Genomic DNA, 15,304 nt, shown 5'->3' with positions numbered 1-15,304 from the left:
CAAATGCCAAGTGAGTAATCGCTAACAAAGAATTATTTAATTTAATTTCCGGGTTGAACCGTGTTGTACTTGTCCCGGAAATTAAATTAAATAATCGCTAACAAAGTCCGTTGCACCAGTACGGTAGTAACTTGTCACCGTGATTAGTATTTTCGGTGTTGTTATATTTTCACGAGGGTCTGCCTGACCGAGGTGGTAAAGGCATGCTTGGTTCACTCGAAAGGACAAGGGTTAAATTCACCGTCAGGAAGCGGAAAATTTTAAGAAAAGAGATTTCCACTTTCAAAGGTGCAGCTGACCTTAAGGTTCACTCATCTTGCACCAAAAATGAGTACCGGGTTAATTCCTGGGGACAAAGGCAGCCGGACTTAGAGCTAACCACTCTACCCTACCAAGTGCCGAGGTTGCGGGTAGGGGAGGTCTTAATGACCTGACGACGACGACTTTGCTTTGCTTTTTTAAAATATTTTCATAGTTTGATGATGAGCGTGTGACACAATCCTCTGTATAAGACGCTCCCCAAACTTTATTTTATTAGAAAAAGTCAAGCCGCCGTAGTGTAGTGTTTAGTGTGATTAGCTGCCATCCCCGAAGGCCCGGGCTCGATTCCCGGTTCTTCCACGAAACTTGAAAAGTAGTGCGACTTGAACGAGGTCCACTCAGCTTCGGGAGGTCAACTGAGTAAAGGGGGGTTCGATTCGTTGCTCAGCCATCCCCGAAGTGGCTTTCCGTGGTTTTCCACTTCTCCTTCAGGTGAATGCCCGGATAGTACCTAATTTAAGGCCATAGTAGGAGATAGTAGGCACCGAGCAAGTGGCCGTATGGCTGGAGTCGCGCAGTTGTGAGCTTGCATTCCGGAGATAGTGGGTTCGAACCTCACTGTCGTCAGCCCTGAAAATGGTACCTTAATTAAGGCCACGGCCACTTCCTTCCCACTCTTAGTCCTTTCCTATCCCATCGTCGTCATAAGACTTATCTGTGTCGGGGCGACGAAGATCAAATTTTAAAAAGAAAAGGAGATAATAGGTTCGAACCTCACTGTCGGCAGCCCTGATTATAGTATTCCGTGGTTTCCCATTTTCACACCAGGCAATTAATCAAGGGCACGATATATTACTTCCCAATCGTAGCCGTGTCTGAGTCTGTGCAACGTATAAACAATATTAATATAAGTCCAAGGTGAAGATGGTTAGACCCAGATTTCAATAATTTCGAGAAAAGTGGTGTGGAACTAGAAAAGTGCCTCAGTGCAAGTTGTAAATAATAGGTTATGAAAGGGCTTATGAATGGACATAGGCTTGCCGAATGAACATGTCCACGTCATGACTCACGGAGGAATTTCGCAATGGAGAACGGGTTTTCTACAAACGTTTCCTTATCGACGCACATGCAGCATTGCGGTCCATTCTTCCACCAACCGAAGTGCAGCAGCCTCGTACTTCTTCAGCCAATAGCATCCCGAATGAGGTCACACCTCATTGATTTCCAAGAAGCTCTTCCTTCAACGGACGGAATGACAGTGGATTTCCGCCCATACCTTTCATATCGAGGTCACCGTATTCATTCTCTTCCCTTTTGCACCAACACGAGGGCGTAATTTTCCATCGACTCCGGTGCTTTATTCCATTACTCACACTCCCTTGTGACTCTGTCATCATACACTAACGTCGTTTTTGTTAAACTGAATGTTGAATTCTTAAATCGGATGGTTTTATATTGTTTGCTACCGGTACTTTATTTTTTTGAGCGTGGTTGTTCGTGTCCCTTACTAAAATCAAGTCCGGCTCCATGGCTAAATGGTTAGCGTGCTGGCCTTTGGTTACAGGCGTCCCGGGTTCGATTCCCGGCAGGGTCGGGAATTTTAACAATAATTGCTTAATTGCGCTGGCACGGGGGCTGGGTGTATGTGTCGTCTTCATCATCATTTTATCCTCATCACGACGCGCAGGTCGCCTACGAGTGTCAATTCAAAAGGCCTGCACCTGGCGAGCCGAATTTGTCCACGGACACTCCTGGCACTAAAAGCCATACGCCATTTCATTTCACTAAAATAAAATTTTCCAGATATTGCTTTGAAATTATATTGACTGATATTATTTCAAAATTCCCAACAGCATATTACCATGTATTAATTTAACAAGCCCAATCACTACTGTAATAATAATAATAATAATAATAATAATAATAATAATAATAATAATAATAATGTATGTTGGGTATTCAGCCCGAAGGCTGGTCTGATCCTCCACAGCTTCACCAAAGGCTATCATAGACAGCCTAAGCGTCACTGAAGAGGCATACTAGGGAAATGAGGAGTGAGGTAGTTTCCCGTTGATTTCCCCACCGAGCCAGAAGTTACTATCGCATATCAGTCTGCCAAGCCTACTGAAATGCATGCACCCTATGGACGATATTTTCACACCAATTATAAAGGGACTGGCTGCATAAGGAATGGTATTACTAGCATCGCTCATACCTGGTCACTTTCATATTGTCAAAGCCAAGGATGAGACTGAGACAGGTCAATAGCAGTAACAAATTGCCCTAGCCCATACCAGAAGACATAGTGCGGTGTTAACACTACATCTCGCCAGCAAGAGCTCATAATAATTGTACCGGGAGGTACACCTCAACGCCGCGCATTCAAAATTAGCGCCTAAAGGAACTCCTCTATCGAACTAAAGTGGAAACTACTGCAACAGGAACTTAGAACTTTAATCAGAAGATGTCACCACCGGAATATTATGTAATTTTGTTATTGTGCAGTTTCCTAACCTGAGTGAATTTCTCCTTGTTTTGTTTGGCATTCATCAAGAAGTTTGGACATTTTTCTACAGATGACACCACTAAAAATTTTTATGATCATGCCCTCTGGTGCAAAGTGAAAGAACTTATAATTTAAAGGTTTCGTATTTCTAGGTTTTGAAACTGATTGATGTTCATTTATTTTTGGGTTGGCAATATTTCCTTTTTCTTTCTGCCAATTTTGAATCTAGCCAATCACTAATTTCTGTAATTAATTTTCAACCTATCACAGGTTTCTTGTTCGATTTTGAGTATTACTTTTGAACTCAACCAATAAAATTGAGAGGGTGTGGCTGGTTTTTTCGTGAATGATCTCAAACCTTCCCTGAGGGTTTATAAACTGCGGCTTTACCGAGCTCGATAGCTGCAGTCGCTTAAGTGCGGCCAGTATCCAGTATTCGGGAGATAGTAGGTTCGAACCCCACTCTCGGCAGCCCTGAAAATGGTTTTCCGTGGTTTCCCATTTTCACACCAGGCAAATGCTGGGGGTGTACCTTAATTAAGGCCACGGCCGCTTCCTTCCCACTCCTAGCCCTTTCCTGTCCCATCGTCGCCATAAGACCTATCTGTGTCGGTGCGACGTAAAAACAACTAGCAAAACTGCGGCTTTTCACGTTTCTGGACCAATTGGTCGTCGTCTATCTCAGTGTGTGTGTTAAGCAGGAGGCGGGCGGCCTCTTTCGCCGGCAGCAGAACATCTATAAGGTAATGGCCACATAAACTACATCTTTCTTGTTGTAGCTACCTCCGCAGATTATTCCAAGGGGAAGTTCCGAATCTTTAACCATGTAACATACGTTTCTAAAATGTAACTTTCTTCCGTCTAATGTAAACATTTCATAAAATCTTTAACTGTAAATCGGAGATAGAGAGTGAGTTACCCTCTCGAGCTCCCCTTCATCTTGGTTTGAGGTGGCGACGTTTTCACAACCTTTCGTTTCTGTAATGTATTAAAGTTATTTCCATCCGCGCCACCTCAGTAGCTTGGGATTAGCCCCTGTTTCTTCAGTCGAGAGCCCTATAGGTTTTAATATTTCATTATCTGGAGCGCAGTATTCGCCTCCATTCAGTTTGTGTTTCGGGCCGTTTACTTAACCTGTTCCTTTTCTCAAAGGCCCTGTAGGTTGGGTACAAGATACATCTGTGTAATAATATTTAAATTCGTAAATAGTGCCTTGAAAGGCCAGAGTTTGTCACTTTTCATGCAATGTTGCCTTGAGTAGGCTTGGAAACCTGAGAGCCTGTTAGCTCTTTTTCAAGTTTTGTAAATTGTGCCTCTGGGAGGCTGGATATTGTGATTTAGGGAGCAAGTGCTCTTGTATTAGGGGATTTCTGCTCCTCAGTAAATAATACCTCTTCCTTTTGACAAATTGTAAAACTAGGGACTTGAAGCCCAGGATTTGTAAAAATCACTAATCTTGAATTTTCCTAGTCTTGTTTTAAGATTTCTTTGTTCCTGATATGTTTTTTATGTTCACCATGTGAAAATTGTTAAGTTGTTGTTTTCTGGAAAAACATAACCTTCAGTTCAAGTTTTAAATTAATTTTGATATTGTAGATAGACCCATTCACCCCACCACCTTCCTTAACCTCTTTCTGCTCCTATTATTATTATTATTATTATTATTATTATTACTATTATTATTATTATTATAAGTAGGAATATCTACAACAAAAAGTGTTTATCTAAAACCTCAAAATACAACATTACAACACAGTAGTCAAACCGGAATGCCTATACGCGAGCGAAAGTCTAATGTCTCGCACAAGCTGAATAAATTAGAAGTACTGGAAAGGAAAATTATACGGAAAATACTCGGTCCGCTATGAACTATAGAACTCGGGAAATCAAGAACTAATGATGAAATATACCGGAACATAGTAAACAATTCGGAAAAGGCGATTGATATTTTTTGGACATTTATACAGAATGGATGACAACAGGTTAACCAAACAGATAGTCAAATATCTTTGGAACAAGAAGTCAACAACAACATGGATTCATGAAGTCAAAAAAGATTTGGAGAGAAACAACATAAGGGAAGAAGAAGAAGGAACAAAGAGCGAGATGTTTAGAAGTAAAGTGTTTAAAATGGAATAATTCCAAGGTCGGGAGGGAAAGAAAACAGGCTCAAAATGGTTCGAGGAGAGGAGAAGGAGGCATAATGAGCAGATGAAGGATTGTTGGAGGAAGAAGAAGAAACAAAGAAGGATAAAGCATTGAAATTGTCAGGTGGTCCCTAGAAGACCCTAGCGGAGTAATAATAATAATAATAATAATAATAATAATAATAATAATAATAATAATAATAAAATTCTAAAGTTTATGACCTAAAGAAGTACAAAATATGCAAACAAATATGCTCCAAAAATATGACCTAAAAAGGTTAAAATATGACTTAAGTATTTTAGAGATAGGTAGCAAGTATTAGAGTATTACTAACAGTAAACGTGCCGAAGTGATATGTGATAATACAGCAGACACATACTGGCAGAGTTACAGTGCGTAAATAAATTAACACTTTATAAATTCATTAATTATCATAACCGTTACAGTTCTCGTTCTGTTTTCCTAAAAAGTAACCAAAAATGAAGTATTGGCATGCTTTTTGGTATCTTTCGGTGTACATTCGTACAACGTCTTCTTCTCCGATTTACGACTTCTAAACCTGCTGCCTGTATCTTTTGGGAAAATAAAGAAAAATACTTCTACTAGACTACTGTATTTCGAAATCCTGTGTTTGAAAATCGACGCAGATAACGTGTACCTTGTTAAAAACGCCACCTCAATTTAAACAAAAATGTTCAAAATATAACCAAATATGACCTTATAAAATGAGGAAAATACTACCAAAACCATAAAATGACCAAAATATGCATTTATATGCACCATAAAATTATTTTAAACGGGGTCAGGGATCGATATTTACAGTTCTTTTTCAGGTTTCGGGTAAAATGATATGAGGAATGAAATATGACATTTCCTTAACCTCTGAACCTTAATAATAATCGATGGAAACAGGTTGACCAAACAGATATTTCACTTGTTTGAGATAAAGAGAAAGATTATTCAAAAACCACGATGCCTTGGTTTAGAAACACCAAAGAAGACCTACAAGTGCTACAGATCAAACGCCTTTGACAGAGGTCTTTTCCGAAAAAAGATAGTGACGAACGGGCTGAACCGAAACGAACAACCGAAAAGAAGACACGGTGTCCCTTGGACAGACGAACGAAAGCAGACCCACTCAGAAAAAGTGAGGGAATTCTGGGCTCAGTAGAAAGTAAAGCCCAGTGCCAAATATAACAAAACATAACGTGGCCTTCGGTGTCCCCACCGAATGCGTAATAATAATAATAATAATAATAATAATAATAATAATAATAATAATAATAATAATAATACTTGTTACCGTGGATCAGCAGAGGTCAGAGAAGGTGCCGGGATGAATGGGTCTAACTACCAAATCAAAGTTAATTTAAAACTTTAACAAAGGTTATATTTTCTGAGTTTTAACAATTAACAACAACAAAAATCTAACAACTTTTGACTAGGTGAAGAAACAAGACTAGGAAGGATCCAAGATTTCAGAATTATAACACTTTTGGGCTACAAGCCCCTAGTTTTACAAGTTTGAGCTCCTAGCTCAGCATTAACAAACAATGATTTGTTCAAAGGGCAGAAATCCCCTAAAACATGGAGCACCAGCTCCGTAATTTACCATGTCAAGCCTCCTAGGGGCACTTTTACAATACTAGAAAAGAGCTGACACGCTCTCAGTTTTTCAAGCCTATTCAAGGCAATATCAGACCTTACCATAACTTGCCATCAAGGCACAATTTACAAAAATGAAACAGGGGTATCTCGTTCCCAACCTACAGGGCCTTCGTGTAAAAGAAATAACAGTTAAATAAATGGCCCAAGCACGAAATGAAAGGAGGCGAATACTTGCACTCCTCTATGCAGATTCTTAAAACCTAATAGAGACTAGGCCGATGAAACAGGGGCTATTCCCAAATTATGGAAGTGACCCGTCTAAGAAAGAAATTTAAAACATTAAGGAGGGGAAGAAAATCATTACCAAAACGTAGTCACCTCAAAACCAAAATGAAGGGGAGCTCGAGAGGGTAAATCACTCTCTATCCCCGAATTACAGGTACAGATTTTATAAGTTTTTACATAAGCCGCCAGAACTTACATTTTAGAGAAAAAGGTTACATATTAAAGTTTCGGACCTTTCCCGCGGGTTAAACTGCTGAGCTGATCATGGGTCGGACACCACCACTGATCTTCCGAGGAAGATAATTAACCATTGAACGATGGGTACGACCGCTGTAAAATTCAACATTGTTATTTAACGATTATGATGATGATGCTAATAATAATAATAATAATAATAATAATAATAATAATTGTAATGGTGCATGGCATCTACATAGGCTTGGTGGTGACCTAATAAGGATAAAATGAATGGCGAAGACGTCATAAACACCCAGTTCCCAAGCCAGGGGAATTAACAGTATGAGGGGGTCGATTCTGAAAATTGAACCGGGGCCGTCAGACCAAAGGCAAGCATTCTATCCCTTTAGCCTCAAAGCTGGACTTCAACTTGCTAAACCTTAGGCTACCAACTCGATTGATCAGGTGTTGAGTATTGGCGGTGGCAGAGGCCAGGGCAGTAGCTTGTGAAGCAGCCTTGACAACACAGCGGGCAGCTCCGTTGGCTGTTGGATGCAGCTCAAAATGCTTAAGACTTGATGTTCCCTAAGCCGACTATCGAAAAGGGGTAGCGTAAATCTAGTGGTAGCCCACTTCTTGATACCAGCAAACGCCACTGTGTTCCACAAAGAATTGCAGGCGCCACAGATCACACAAGTTTATGACTGTGTATCAGTGTATATGTTTAGTTGCTACGCAGTATTTTGTTGTTCGCTATCTTGGCCAAGTTAATATACCAAGGCCGAGTGCAGCCCTTGTAAGGTTTTTGTTAAGTGTCTGGGATACATTTGAGCATCTGACGACCCGGGGATTGTTCTGTAATTCGAGGTAGTAGGCCTATGTAAAAATAATCGAATTTGTCAGAATTTAACTACACCAATTAGTTCATGTAGTTGTTATTTCCCAGTTGGGAGATCGTGGGCTTGAACATCACTGCAGGCAGGCCTGAAGATAGCTTTCCTTGGTTTCCCATTTTCACCGCGGGGCTGTACTTTACGGCCATGGCTGCTTCTTTCCCTAATTCATCGACACCGAACATTGAATGTTAAACAAAAAAATCAAATCGTATTGTATCGTAAATAAAATCAAGTCAAAAACCTAGGCTTGCGATAGCTAACTCGGAATTGAAATCTTATACTTCCTGACCTTATCTCAACTACTAGTGACGGGACTGTGTATGCATTTGGCCCAGTATTACGGCAGGATGACTTCACTGACGCCAACCCTGTATGGAGGCATGCATACACTATTGTGTGTTTCTATGGTTATATGTTGGACATAAATGAGGATGTTCGTTCATACGAAAACAAACACAGCCGTGGATATCAGCTGGAGGTCACTACTCTGACCATTTAGCCAAGGAACCGAAGTGTCTTGGAATTGGAATAAAGTACAGAAAGGCATTAAAGTTGTGTCCTACAGGATTTTGGGCCTGCCATGAAGACTGCTGTCCAACCATACTATATCACCTGCAGCCGATCCTACTGGTCGGGCGTTGATAGTATGCTCACAAGACAGCAGTTTTATAACGTCGCATCGACACAAAATGAAATGAAATGTCGTATGGCTTTTAGTGCCGGGATATCCCAGGACGGCTTCGGCTCGCCAAGAGCAGGTCTTTCTATTTGACTCCCGTAGGCGACCTGCGCGTCGTGATGAGGATGAAATGATGATGAAGACAACATATACACCCAGCCCCGTGCCATTGGAATTAACGAATTAAGGTTAAAATCCCCGACCCGGCCGGGAATCGAACCCGGGACCCTCTGAACCGAAGGCCAGTATGCTGACCGTTCAGCCAACGAGTCGGACAGCACCGACCGACACAGATAGGCTAGGAAGCGGCCGTAGCCTTAATTAAGCTACAGACTCAGCATTTGCCTGTTGTGAAAATGGGAAGCCACGGAAAACCATCCTCAGGGCTGCTGACAGTGGGGTTCGAACCCACTATCGCCCGAATGGAAGCTCACAGTTGAGCGACTTTAAACTCACGGCAAATTCGCTCGGTAACAGCAGGTTCAATCCTTGACTGAGATCCATGGCATAGGAGAATATTTAATAGCGATAACGCTGTGTCGTCTACCTTGCAATAGCTTAAATAACGCCGTATCACTTGGTGCTCTTGAATAGAAATCATCCCAAGCACCACACTACCAGACATCTGTTAGTGCTGAGATTCGAACCTTGGACCTCCGAAAGCTACGAGTACATTTTCCAAGTTCTTATCGAGAAAGTGCCTTAATTGCTCGTCGTTCATGTGTATTTCAATTTTTAGCCTTGTTGGCCAATGCGTTTAAAGATGTGGACATCCTGAAGTTCAGCTAACCTTTATTATTATTATTATTATTATTATTATTATTATTATTATTATTATTATTATTATTATTATTATTATTATTATTATTATTTCTTCGTTATGCCCATTCATAGAGCACGTTTCAACTTGTTAGTTGGTTTGATGGTTTGTGCCTTCTTATCCTCCCAAAAACTCTTCATGAATGCACTGTGTTGCATCTTGCGTTCTGTCGACCACTTCCTACCAGTTGTCTTTTTTGGTTTCTCCCTAAATTTATGATTGGCTACTTTTATTCTAAAAGCTCCACGATTTTCCATGATGTCGTCTGTGATATTTATTTCTTGGAGGTCCGCCTTAGTTTCTTCTAGCCATTTTATTTTGATCTTCTTTGAGTTGATTAGGCCTACTTTGAATAATATTTTAGTTAGTCTGTCGCTGTTCATTCTGTAGATATGGCCATAGAAATTAAGGCGCCTTTTCCGTACAGCATCAGTAAACCTGTCGGTGAAGGAGTAGAGGTCCGCTGTTCTCCTCTTAATCCACATTCCATTTTCTCTCGTAGGACCATAAATTTTCCTGAGAATTTTCCGCTCTTGCTTTTCAATTTCTGTAATTTTAGAGTGACCACCTAAGCATATGGTTTCTGAGGCATATAAAGCTTCGGGCAATACAACTGTCTTGTAGTGTCGTAATTTTGCATTACGCGATATGACTTTTGTTGTAGTAATTCCACGTCAGTCTGTATGCCTTATGTAGTTTGGTGTTTCTTTCTACATTGGCACTACTGTCTAATCCTGATGGTAGTATAATTTCTCCAAGGTATTTGAAGGAGGGCACCTGTGAAATTGTGCCGTTTTCCATCTCTAGCGGAGTTCTTTTGCTATTTTGACGTAGATTTTCCATGTACTTGGTTTTCTCGTAGGATATCTGGAGGCCTGCCTTTGATGCTATATTGTGTAGTCTCTGTATGGCATACCTTGTTTCATCCTTGGTCTTAGTAATGATTGCGAGATCATCAGCAAATGCTAAACATTTCACATTGACCTTGCTTCCCAAATTTCCGATGTTCACACCCTTGATATCCTTTTCCCACTCTCTAATAACTTTGTCTAGAACTAAGTTAAACAGAATAGGGGAGATGCTGTCACCTTGACGAACGCCCGTACATATTTCAAAAGGCTCAGAGATTTCTCCAAGGAATTTCACTTTAGAGATCGTATTTGTGAGGGTCTGCTGGATAAGTGCTCTGGTCTTCTTGTCCACTCTGAGTTCTTCTAGAGTATCAAATACTGTCTGTCTGTCCACAGAGTCATACGCCTTCTTAAAATCCACGAAGGTGACTATCGTGCTGGCACTTCGGCGAATCCTTAATATCGTCTTCAAGTTCCATATTTGTTCTGCACATGATCGACCTTTCCTGAAACCCGCTTGGTACTCGCCAATCAGATGATCTGTCTGTTTTTCTAACCGGTTCAAGAGAGCTTTGGAAAGAATTTTGTATGCGATTGGCAGTAGAGATATGCCTCTATAGTTGTTTGGATCTGCCTTGTCACCTTTCTTGTGCAATGGGTGTATTAATGCACACTTCCAATCCTGTGGAATCATTTCCGTTTCCCATATTTCTACTAGGATTGCATGAATTTTGCTTACAAGATCATCTCCAAGTTTACACATCTCCGCAGTGATGCCATCCTCTCCAGGAGCTTTGTTATTTTTAAGCGATCGTATGATCTCTGCTATTTCCTGTATTGTCGGTGGCTGTGAATCGGGGTTGGGCATGGGCTTTTCAAAGTTCAGTCTTTCCTTTAGAGGATCACAATTGAGTAGGTCTCGGAAGTAGTCAGCTAGAATGGTGCAGTTCTCTTTGGTGTTCGTTTCTAATGTTCCATTTGCTCGACGGAAACATAAAGATGGTGGTTGATAACTAGATAAATTCTCACGGAAGGTCTTGTAGAAATTCCTGGAGTTGTTTCTAAGGAAATCTCGTTCGATTTCTATGAGTCTATTTTTGTCATAGGCTCGTTTCTCCCTGCGGATTATTTTTGAGGAGATTTTCTGAACTTTTAGGAATGTCTCCCATCTCTTAGTTGTTTAATGTCCATTCCACTGATTCCATGCTTTCATCCGTTCATCAATGGCTTTATCACAGATCGTGTTCCACCACCTATGTTTGCGTTTCCTTGAAGGCTGTCCTAATTTCATGGCTGATGTCTGAAGTGTTTTACGAAGGCCTGGCCAGTCCTTGGGGTCCTGCTCTCGTATGTCTTGTAGAAAGGTCGTGGCGTTCTGTCGAAGACATTCTGGATCAACTCTTAGAGATTTTTTGTGTTTAGGTCTGCATCTGTTGGGTTGGAATCTCACTTTGATTTGCGTTAGGTAGTGGCCCGAGTCGACAACTCCCTTCCGTACTCTAACATTTTGGATCTCACACATATTCTTTCTGGAGATTGCGACGTGATCGATCTGGAATTCACCCAATAACGGGTTTGGTGATTTCCACGTTTTCTTCTTATGTGGGGGTCTCGCAAAATGCGTAGACATTAGTTTTAAGACAAAGGTTTTACAGAAGTCTGTAAGACGTTCTCCGTTCTTATTCGTTCTCCAATGTGCCGAGTGATGACCAACAATCCATTTGTGTTTCCTCTCTCTGCCATTATTATTATTATTATTATTATTATTATTATTATTATTATTATTATTATTATTATTATTTTTATCCGCCTCTGTGGTGTAGTGGTTAGTGTGTTTAGCAGCCACCCACGGAGGTCCGAGTTCGATTCCCGGCTCTGCCACGAAATTTGAAAAGCGGTACGAGGGATGGAACGGGGTCCACTCATCTTCGGTAGGTGAACTGAGTAGATGGTGATTCGATTACCACCTCAGCCATCCTCGAAGTGGTTTTCCGCGGTTTCCCACTTTTCCTCCAGGCAAATGCCGGGATGGTACCTAACTTACGGCCACGGCCGCTTCCTTCGCTCTTCCTTGTCTATCCCTTCCGATCTCTACTTCCCCCCCCCCCCCCACAAGACCCCTGTTCAGCATAGCAGGTGAGGCTGCCTGGGTGATGTTCTGGTCGTCCTTCTCAATTGTATCCCCCGAACCAAAGTCTCATGCTCCAGGACCCTGCCTTGAGGCGCTAGAGGTGGGATGCCACGCTGAGTCCGAGGGAAAAGACAACCCTGGATGGTAAACGGATTAAGAAATTATTATTATTATTATTATTATTATTATTATTATTATTATTATTATTATTATTATTATTATTATTATTATTATTATTATTATTATTATTGATGTTTAACGCCGCACTAACGCACTGAAGATTTTCGGCAATGAAAAGATGAGAAAGGGCTAGAATTGGGAAGATAGCGGCCGTGGCCTTAATTAAGGTACAACCCCAGATTTTGCATGGTTTATAAATGGCGAAAAACCGACCTATCTGGACGTGCGGTTAGGGTCGCGCAGCTATGAGCTTGCAATGGGGAAGTTGTGGGATCGAAAACCATTGTTGGCAGTCCTGAAAGAGGTTTTTGGTGATTTCCTATTTTCCCACCAGGCAAATGCTGGAGCTGTATATTAATTAAGACCATGACTAGTACCTTCCCAGTCTTAACTAACCCTTTTCCTTCCCTGCGTCACCGAAAACTTTTGAAGTGTTAGCGCGACGTTAAACCACTAACCAAAAATAAAAAAGGAAGAAAACCATCTTCAGGGCTGCCGAAGATGGAATTCGAACCCACCATCTCCCACCATCACAGCTACGAGACCCAAATCGCACAGCCAACTCGATGTGTCATATTTTTAATTGTCCCTTTTATTAGGGTCATAATGACATGGTAAGTAATCATTTCCTATTATTATTCCTGGCTATTCACAGCTATTTAGCCTCAGCAATACTAGTGGATCTGTCACGGTTTTACGGCCGGATGCCCTTTCTGACGCCAGCGCGATGTGGAGGGATGTGTTCACATCTGCCTCTTTCTGTGGTGGTTTGCAGTGTGATATGTTGTGTCCACATGGAGAAATGTGTATCAAAACGAAGACAAACACCTAATCCCCGAGCCAGAGGAATTAATCAGATGCGGCTAAAATCCCCGACCAGACCGGGAATCGAATCCAGGGCCCCCAGAACACAAGGCTGCTGTTCTGACCATTCAGGTAAAGAAATAAACATTTACCGACCTTGGTAGCTGCAGTCGCTTATGCGCGGCCAGTATCCAGTATTCAGGAGAATAGTGGGCTCGAACCCCACAGTCGGCAGCCCTTAAGATAGGCCGATACCTTTAGAGATGCAGACATTTCCCTTAGTTTCTGAGGGAAGTAAGAGATTAAAACTAAAGGTTGGAGGAGGATTGGACGATAATATAACTGATATCAGTAGATATAAAAATGCTATGGCTGTACTTTAATTAAAGTCACGGCCGCTTGCTTCCCACTCATAAGACATATGTGTGTCGGTGCGACGTAAAGCAATTTGTAAAAAATATAAAAGAAATACGCATCTCCCTTATCGAATGAAATTAATCGAATTCTACGAGTATGTCACAAGAAATCGCTTCAGGCAATGGAAAGGTTGGGAGTTCGACGTTCAGTCAAAGTGAGTCAGATGTGGGCAAATCCTAAAATAACAAAAGTGGATGAGAACTCTATAGAAAGAGGGTACGTGTTCTCCCCTCCACTCGGAGAATCACCCCCACCAGTGCGGCAGCCAATGGCAGGTGGGCGGAGGCTGATTTAGAACGAACTGCAAGCGGTCGCACCGGCTACAGTCGTGAGCTCGCACGTGCGAAGTGAACACAGAGAAGCAAGTGAATGCAGTCGACACAGTGGTGTAGTGTTGTGTTCAGTGACAGCGGGATTGATGCTAGGTGGACAGTAGCAGGTGACAGGAGTAGCGGTAAGTTCTCTCTTTCTATAACGGATCTCTTATATCGTGCAAAGGTGCAACTTTTAAGGAAAGTTGTCAAAAATGATAACAAATTTCCGTGAATGTTAGGGGCGTTTCCTTGAGAATTTCTTGGCGACTTCCTACTGTCATTTGTACAATATAACATGTAAGGCTTGGGCACAGTCTTTGGAAAATTAGATTAGGAAATAAATCTTTTTGGTGTACTCCATGAATTCCCATAAACTGTAGTATATCATGTTTGTTATGCGTATGTTAAAAACATTGTAGCAGAAATGAGGAGCAACGTGGAAATATTGGATTTGAATGGCGAAGTAAAGATGCCTTTGAAATATGGTTTTACAGAATAAAGTAGATGAGTGAAACACCTTTAGAGCTGCAGACATTTCCCTTAGTTTCTGAGTGAAGTAAGAGATTAAAATTAAAAGTTGGAGGAGGATTGAACAATAATAAAACTGATATCAGTAGATATAAACAACGGCAGTTGCGTTGAGCCATAAGTTGACAAAAGGTAGAATGGTATAGCATTCTATTTGAGTGTTGTAGAGAATTTTTAAGTTATCATAACGTGAAATATTAATGTCGTGGGTACTGCGAGAAAAATAGGCTCACGATTTAAAACTCGCGTACGGTATATATGAAATTAACTGTACTGTAGATAAATACATTGTTCTTTGCGTTACTTGTTACTCGATAGACTTGAAAGGATTCTCTGGCTTATTTCATTTGATACATAGCAGAAGCAATTTTTAGCGCATACGGTATTCTCCATAATCTGGGGAGATAAAGGACAAATTGAGCCATCAGGTGTTGGCCTTACTCGGGTCTTTGTGCAGAGGGGGCGTGTGTTACTGCTGTGGAAAATTATTTTTGGGACAATTCTAGTGATCTGAGATAAATATTACCAAAGTCAAGTTACTCTTCACGTACACCCACGTAATTACCTCAAGTTCTGAGGCGGGTGTTATAACGCTCCCAGTAAATTTACCGTCTCAGGTTTTTTTTTTACATTGTGTCGTTATTAAAACCCGAGCTACAACTTAGGGCAAAGCTATGCCACATTGCTGAAATCAGGATG

At 41.2% G+C, this 15,304-nt stretch overlaps 1 protein-coding gene across 2 annotated transcripts in view; it reads left to right on the top strand.

The window, feature by feature from the left end:
- Positions 1-15,304, top strand: part of LOC136873716 (BTB/POZ domain-containing protein 2) — a 770,371-nt gene that overhangs the window by 640,989 nt on the left and 114,078 nt on the right. Inside the window, exon 1 of one of the 2 annotated variants that reach the window (XM_067146855.2) lies at positions 14,080-14,217. The exons of the other annotated variant lie outside the window; for it this stretch is intronic. The gene's annotated coding sequence lies outside the window, so the exon portion shown is untranslated. Of the gene's footprint in view, positions 1-14,079; positions 14,218-15,304 lie in introns of those variants that run through there. 2 annotated transcript variants of the gene reach the window in all.

This window comes from Anabrus simplex, chromosome 5 (assembly GCF_040414725.1).
Source record: "Anabrus simplex isolate iqAnaSimp1 chromosome 5, ASM4041472v1, whole genome shotgun sequence".
NCBI classification, from domain to species: Eukaryota; Metazoa; Arthropoda; class Insecta; order Orthoptera; family Tettigoniidae; genus Anabrus; species Anabrus simplex.
The sequence above is the reverse complement of the archived record's forward strand: the minus strand, read 5'-3'. Positions and strand labels throughout refer to the sequence as shown.